Source organism: Henckelia pumila, chromosome 4, assembly GCF_033568475.1.
Source record: "Henckelia pumila isolate YLH828 chromosome 4, ASM3356847v2, whole genome shotgun sequence".
Lineage (NCBI taxonomy): Eukaryota > Viridiplantae > Streptophyta > Magnoliopsida > Lamiales > Gesneriaceae > Henckelia > Henckelia pumila.
The window spans coordinates 190,448,580-190,457,277 of NC_133123.1; the positions used below are offsets into that span (position 1 = coordinate 190,448,580).

The following is an 8,698-nucleotide window of genomic DNA, read 5'->3' on the forward strand; positions in this document are numbered from 1 at the left end:
GTGACTATAAGATGTATTTCATGATAGACATCCCCATGTTCTACCACATCTTACATACACTATAGTATATTCAAGGTCTTTATCAAAACAACAATAGTATATCCTAATATAACAATATGAAGAAAGATAAAGTCATTGCCATTAATAAAAGTGTAAATTATATTAAACAAAAGATCGTTTGTACAAAGAGTCATCAAAGCCCATAGCCACAAGTTGGCTCACTGGGCACCCACTCTTTCACAAGTATCGTGTGACATGCATCAACACATCATCCTATTTTGGGCCGGCCGCTACGCAAGGATAACGGGAGGCCAGTTTTTGCCCCTCCTTCGGATGAACGCATCAGCCCGCCCGGCACTTTTTGAGCCCGGAGGGAGACGCTGGGGGAGATGACATGCGTGACGCCCAGGCAGACGTGCCCTCAACCTGATGGCTTCGGGCGCAAATTGTGTTCAAAGACTCGATGGTTCACGGGATTATGAAATTCACACCAAGTATCGCATTTCGCTACGTTCTTCATCAATGCGAGAGCCGAGATATCCGTTTCTGAGAGTCGTTGTATTATTATCTATTCGATAGGCGCCTCCTCATCACGTCTTGGGCACCGTAGACGGCACCGCGGATGGAGAGTAGCAATTACGGTTTTCCTTGGCGATTTCCGCGCCGAGAGGTTAGGTTCACCCAAGCGGCTTCACGACACTCTTGGGGTCTCAAGGTAGCAGCGTATTTAAACATGTTCGCGGGTCTGCTTTGCATGTTTCGACAATGATCCTTTCGCAGGTTCACCTACGAAAACCTTGTTACGACTTCTCCTTCCTCTAAATGATAAGGTTTAGTGGACTTCTCGCTACGTCGCGGGCAGCGAACCGCCCATGTTGGAGCGATCCGAACATTTCACAAGACCATTCAATCGGTAGGAGCGACGGGCGGTCTGTACAAAGGGCAGGGACGTAGTCAACGCGAGGTGATAACTCGCGCTTACTAGGAATTCCTCGTTGAAGACCAACAATTGCAATGATCTATCCCCATCACGATGAAATTTCAAAGATTAACAAGACCCGTCGGTCATGGCTATAGACTTGTTGAATACATCAATGTAGTGCGCGTGCGGCCCAAAACATCTAAGGGCATCACAGACCTGTTATTGCCTCAAACTTCCGCGGCCTAAAAGGCCAAAGTCCCTCTAAGAAGCTGGCCGCGAAGGTGTACCTCCGCATAGCTAGTTAGCAGGCTGAGGTCTCGTTCGTTAACGGAATTAACCAGACAAATCGCTCCAACAACTAAGAACGGCCATGCACCACCACCCATAGAATCAAGAAAGAGCTCTCAGTCTATCAATCCTTACTATTTCTGGACCTGGTAAGTTTCCCCGTGTTGAGTCAAATTAAGCCACAGGCTCCACTCCTGGTGGTGCCCTTCCGTCAATTCCTTTAAGTTTCAGCTTTGCGACCGTACTCCCCCCGGAACCCAAAGACTTTCATTTCTCATAAGGTGCCGACGGAGTCCATAAAGTAACATCCGCCAATCCCTGGTCGGCATCGTTTATGGTTGAGACTAGGACGGTATCTGATCGTCTTCAAGCCCCCAACTTTCGTTCTTGATTAATGAAAACATCCTTGGCAAATGCTTTCGCAGTTGTTCGTCTTTCATAAATCCAATAATTTCACCTCTGACTATGAAATACGAATGTCTCCGACTGTCCCTGTTAATCATTACTCCGATCCCGAAGGCCGACGTAATAGGACCGAAATCCTATAATGTATTTCTGGACAAGTGAGTTTGGAAAGTCCAAACTGACTATTGTCCATCCTACCATGACACCTGTTTTATGCTGAGTTCGGAATATTCCGAACTGTTCGGGGCCCCGGGACCCTTCCTACCAATTTTTGACGTTCTAAAGCTGATTTTTCACGTACTTTTTGCCAAATAATGAATTCTTGATCATTTGTTTCTACTTTTAAAATTCATTGTCATTTTCTAACATGTAAAATAGAACTCGTGTTACTACAATCTACAACGGACAGATCATCCCAAGCCTTCCATATTTTTTTCCCATTTTCTTCTATTTTTTTAAATAAAAAGTATTGATTTTTCTATCCATTTATCTTCAAACATCTGGCCTTTTATAAAAAAATATTTAAAATTGTGTTGAGCTTCACCTTGCAGGGCCCACCAAATTGTCGCACGCGGAAAAATTCCGCGTGCGAGATCCTCGCCCCTTGGAGGGGCGAGGAAGACGCACTTGACCGCACTTCTTCCTCGCCTCTTGGGGTGCTCTAAACAAAATGTCACTTGTTTGAATCCATAGATCCAAATTATCAAATTCTTCTTCGCAGGCTTTTTGAATGAAGCGGTCGAGCATCTTGAAGAACCGTTGGTTGATCCTTGAAGATCTCATAAGTTTTTGATAAGAGATAGTTGATTTGAGCAAGGTATATAAAACTTTTCTTAGTGCTAAAAGAATAGTGATATTGATAGCTTAACGAGCAAGAGATAAATTCAAATTCGTAGAGATAAAGCTTTAGTGTGTTCTCTCTTTAAGCAATCTCTATTTATAGTGACTTCTGAGTGGAGAGACGCAACATTCATCTGAAGATCATTAATGCAAAAACACTGTTGACTTTATTTCTTTTTAGAATGTATTACACTTTAATAAATGCGAGTTTTGGATCTTTCAAAATCGAAAGCAACGGTAGTAAACATCCTCTAAGATGAGCATTTTGGGAGAACATTATGATTTTCTTCTAATATTTTGTTGGTTGTTCATGTCTTGACGATATACTTTTCTGAAAAGTGAAAGACAACTATGAAAAATTCGTAGCTTGAATTAGAAGACATCCCTTTTAGGCCGCTGTGAAAGTATGCTCATGATGGCGAACGATCTAACACTGTCTAAAGTAGGTAAGTAAATCTGTATGGTGAGCAGTCGAGTAATTTTCTACTCTGGTGTGACCAGGCAAGTGACAATGTAGTAACCCGACTTCTGTTTAAGTAATTAAAATATCTAAGAAGGTTTAAACGGATAAAACATGATTAAAGAAACATTATTTGAGGATAATGAGTATAATATCGGATTTGGGACGTTTGGAAATTGCACGAAAGGAATCAAGGGTCCGAGTAGTTCTGAAGGTCCGAAATAGAGCATGGAAAGTTTAGAATATCCGAACTAGTTTGGAGGCAAGGGTAGTGTTCGGAAGCACCGAGCAGTTCGAAAGCGCAGAACTTGAAATCGGAACGTCCGAACTCCTTCAGACAAATAGGGTATGGGTTTCTAAGTGGTGATTTTACTCGAGGCAGTTCGGAAGGTCGGAACCAGGGATTGGAAGGTCCGAACACTGTCTGCACAGTGAATTGTCCAATCACTGGACACGTGTTCGGTGGGAAGAAGATCGAAAGTTCTGATCTTATGATCGAAAGATTCAAACCATTTCGGAAAGTCCGAATGGTAGATCGAAACTTTTGAACTCATCTCTATAATAGGGTCGGGACTCTCATTTCAGATTTCCAATTTCACAGATTCTCTCTCGTTTCAGTTTTGAGGGTCGGGCGATAGCAAGACACTACCGGGATCGTAGTGAAGGTGTGCCTAGAGTTTGGGTCCATCGCCATCAATGGTCTAACAACTGACGCATGTATACTTCGAGATCTCTGATAAGGAGTATCTATGTAGTGACCCGCACGGTGATCACCTACTAATCAGAAGCTTAAGAATGAAATTAAACAATAATCTAAATCAGAGTAATCCGCGGAATAAAAAAAATAATACCAGGTAAGCAAATTTAACCTAGTGGTCAACCCTGCTAACCAGTCTTGGTCACCAACTAACCTCCTTGTCCCCAAGAGAACTACCTGTAGCTGCCCCATGGAATACAACATCCAGCCAACAAAAAACAACCGGAAGTGAGCCTATCATGCTCAGTACGGGAGTATGAGTATACACTATTATATGTGCATGTATGCAATGAACTGGGTACCAAGACACTTAGGTCAAGAAACAAGTTCATAGACCGGGCACAGGGTATATAGCACGCTGCACCGTCGCCTCATGTGGTGGCTCATATACCCAGTGGATAATGGTAACCTGATACTAGTACATGTGTCCAACCATCATGGTGACCTGACACAAGACTTACATCCTACCATCCACAAACTCGTAGGGTGAGCACCCTACTTCAGGATGCCTCTAAGGTAAAGCCTCAATATGCTCATGTATGCAACATACAGTCATGACATGAAGTATATAAAGGCATATAAAACATGCAATCACATAATCCATGAAAACACATAATACAAGCATACTCAATCTGAATATCTCGAATAATACTTTCGTACCTTTCTAAGGCATATCATAGAATCTCCCCCTCTAGGTCCAAGCCTACCATGCAGCACTACAATGCAACAAAATAATCATGCATTACCATGCATTCCAAACATCACGTACTATGCTCTAAAAAACTTAATTAAACAATAGTCTACTCCCTATTTACTATAGGAAACCAAAGCCATACCTTCGTCCGTCGTCAGCCTGCTGTGACGCTTGCCCCAGAACTTGGGCATAGCCTAGCTACGACCCCTGGACGCCTCTCCAGAGCTCCGCTGCCTGGACACCTCCACGGACACCTTGAAGAGCTTCGCCGCCTGGCCACTACTACGGACACTGTCCGTAATAAAAACAACTACCTACTCCAACTCTTAAAATAAGAGTACGCAAAAGTTCTTAAAATTGAGCTAACATGAGCCAAGGAGAGGTGTGGAATGTGTCAAAATGAGGCCCTCTTGACCCCTATTTATAGGCGGAGATCAGATTTTCCGATCCCCAGTTCGTACGGTTCGATCTTTGCATGGTTAACACGTAGCCTGCATGCAACTTTGGATGGTCCGATCTCCTCTTTGGATTGCCCGATCCTACACGTCCGAGACACTTGTAAAATCCTCCTTGCCACTTGTCCTGATGACACATCGGACGGTCCGATCTACACTTTGGATCGTCCGATCCGGCCATGTGACGTCAAAAATGACATCATTGTCTACTTGAGATTTGGACACCTGTCCCTGGGTGAGTTCGGACCGTTCGATCCCTTGATCAGATTTTCTGATCTCTCCCTCACCCCGAACACCATTCGAGCCTTCAAACTGTCCTGGTTTGGACCCTCCGAACCCAGTTTGGATCCTCCGAACTGCCCGAGCCCAATAAGCCCATTAACCATTTTTCGGGCATTCTGGACCCAAATCTTTGGTCCGTTAGATCTTATTAAAATCCCTATATCTTGATTTATTAAATCTAAACATGATTATTAACTTAATCTTGTAATAACCGGGCTACTACATTCTCCTCCTACTTAAGATATTTCGCTCTCGAACAATCTTATGTATTGAATGCTGTTAACACTGCATAAACATCTGAACATTTTACAAGATATAACTGAAATACAACAATTTTCAAAGAAACCCCTGAAAATTCTGTACGCATACTGCTCTCGCATTCCCAAGTTGCTTCTTCAGTGTCTTGATACAGCTACTGAACTAGAACGAGAGAAATAAATTTTTTTGTGTGAACTGTATCATTGTCCAATAATCCAATTAGACCAATACTACTCTAAAGATATTTTCTGGTAAATCAACTGTATCAATCCTTAGTTGAATTAATTCTGGTCCTACAACTTGTCGTCCCCCACTAATTCCCAGAACAGAGGAGTATGACATCATCGTCCGTACAACGCGTCTAATGGTGTAACACCATTACTGTTGCATGCGAAATCAATCAGTGACAACTAATCTTGCCATGCTGGACCAAAATCCAAAGAACATGCTCGCAACATGTTTTCAAGATTACGAATCTTGCGCTCTAACTGCCCGTCAGTCTTTGGGTGATATGTTGTACTCAAACTGAGAGTAGTACCCATAGCACGCTGAAGACTCCCCCCCAGAACTTGGAAGTAAACCTGGGGTCTCAATTGCTGACTACGCTCACAGGCACTCCGTGTAATCGAACAATCTCCTGGATATACAAATGTGAATCCTATCAAAAATTTATTCCCGGTTATAAGGAATGAAATGTGCAGACTTGGTGAGTCGGTCCACCACAACCCAGATAACATCAAAATTCCTTGAGGACACCGTTAAATGGGTCACGAAGTCCATCGTGTTCAACTCCTATTGCCACTCAAGAATAGATAAGCAACTCCCCAGATCGTCGGTGCTCTGCCTTGACCTGCTGATACACCAAACATCTAGAAACATATTGATACACACTTCTCTTCATTCCTTTCCACCAGAACCTTGTACGCAATTCCTTGTACACCGAAAGGATTCTTGTACTTTATTATTAATACTTGTCATAACACCTGTGACAACGTCGTTGTCTACAATACTTGATTTCCTGAACCCTTCAGATTCTCCTTTGGGAAATGTAAATATTCTGTTGACTCAAAAGTCGATTAGTACAATCTTTAGTACTAATATAATGACATCTATCTCATAACCTGAGATAATACCTGAAAATGAGAATATTTATTATCCTGCCATGGATAATAATAATTCATTTGCTGAATTCTGACTTGCGTTACTTAGATGAACAAAAATGTTTCATTCCTCTTTGGAAAATTCCTTAATTCAATACAATTTGGCTAATCCCCCGACTCCATCTCATCAAATCAGACATATCAATGGCCTAACGCATCTAATATACATCCCAAAAAATCAGTTACAACTATCCCGCTAGACCTGATAACTTTAGATCTCAGCTGCTGCCATTTTTCCATGTCTAAATACTTGATGCTATCTTGTTAGTACCCATTGAAATTCAAATGCTTTCTAGATCAATTTCTGACAATATATTCCCTAACATATTGCAGAACGCTTCTAAGAACTGAATATCTGAGTACCGTACTCATCCTATTAGTTCCTTATCACCAATTAATGAACAATTCCAATCGTTCTTTTCTACAAAGAACATTTACCTCTACCATCACGGGGTTACAACATCTGTATCTACCACAGATAAATTAGAAGTAAAACTTTTTATCAACTCTCCTTAAGCAGAAGGAAATCAAAAGCTGAACTAGCGTACTCCTTGGAAATAATTACGTCTATCTCAGACTGCCTCAGATGATAGTCACAAATAGACACTGGGCACTAAACTTTCACCAGTTTAACTGACTATTTCAAGGCAAACATGAACACCTAAATGCTGAACTTTCACTATCCAAGTGAATCCTCATACTGTCGAATCCATGCTATAACTTAGCAGGTTCATGACATCTGTCAAATCACTAACTAGATCAATCAACTGATAGATCTCAAACTCTTCTGATGCAAAATGTTCCTAGTCAGGAAACATTTATCCCATCACATTTCTATTAAAAGATCAAATATCTTTTCAAGGTTATCAAACTGACACCAAATTATACTTTAACATAACTGTTGCAATGATCTCTAGACTGAGTAAATTTTCCATCCCCTTTTGAAGTACAAAATACTTCCAGAATATCATTGGAAATATACTCACCCATGTCTAGCATTTGATCACAGTTCACGTCTCCCAGTATAAGTTATCCAGTGTCCTGATAAAACTCATCTTTTCTTGACAACCCATCAATTAAATTTCAATTATTACAGGGAAACTAACCTAAGTAAATTCATCACTTAGAATTTCATGTTCATCTAGTAATCAAGACCTTGATCACTAATTATACCTTTGATAAAATCAGAAAATACTGGTCAAACCTCCTGGTTCTCCCCCAATATCACGTGCAAAGACTATCCATCCAGAATATACACTTGTCAAGAAATCCTTTCAAGACTATTCTATCCACGAAACCACTATCTGTATCTCTGATAAAGTCAGACGATAACTCATCTCATTCCTTGGCACTAGCCTAGCACCAAGTATAATTCCAGAAGATTCAAATAAATTCTGAATATTATCCCGATAGTTATACCCATTGCTATGACTGTTCATACATCGAGACTGAGGAAAGTCTTCCTAAAATTCCACACTGTAATAGAACAATCTTTCCAAAGAACACCCGCATAAGGTCGCACTTACTATACCATCTCGGACCCCGACAGTCATCAGCATCCTGGCATAACTCATCCCTGAGTCTCTGATACTATATTACATTCCTATTTTGACAAAAATCATTGGTCAAGGAAAACTTTCATAATTTCACAGAAGCACAACTCAAATCCCGAGTTTTCAAGAATCTTAAAATTCAATCTTGTTGAATACCAATTCAACTAAACTCTTGGATTAAATCCTCATAATCCCAAATCAAAGACCAAACCTTATCTACTCAAAACGATTACTTGTCAATGAAAATCCCTTTCAAGACTAATTCTGACAGCAGAACATCTGTATCTCTAACAAAATACAGACGATAACTAAACCCTGATACCACACCTGGTATCTATCCAATCCAAAGTTATACCTTGTTGTGAGTGTTGCCAAATCCCCAGACTGAGTAGCCTTCCTATATAGTCCCTGGAGAACAAAGGCCTCCAAATAACCTCTGAAGTATGAAAACTTTCAGAGTAATACAGACTAAAGGTCGCGCTTCCTCACGTCTAGTCCCAATTACAGTCCACAACTCTTGGTATTACTTTACCTGCCACCCTGATGAAAATCTATCATCACAAGGCAACAACCTAAAGAGGTCAAAACAGCCAACTTGTTCTAAGGAACCCGCCTAGAACAAAC

General features: G+C 41.1%; 1 non-coding gene across 1 annotated transcript; it reads right to left on the minus strand.

Annotated features, from left to right (window-relative positions):
• Positions 1 to 399: 399 nt before the first annotated feature.
• Positions 400 to 555, minus strand: LOC140869838 (5.8S ribosomal RNA). Its single transcript, XR_012146831.1, has one exon. It is a non-coding gene; the product is annotated as a 5.8S ribosomal RNA (ribosomal RNA).
• Positions 556 to 8,698: the final 8,143 nt, after the last annotated feature.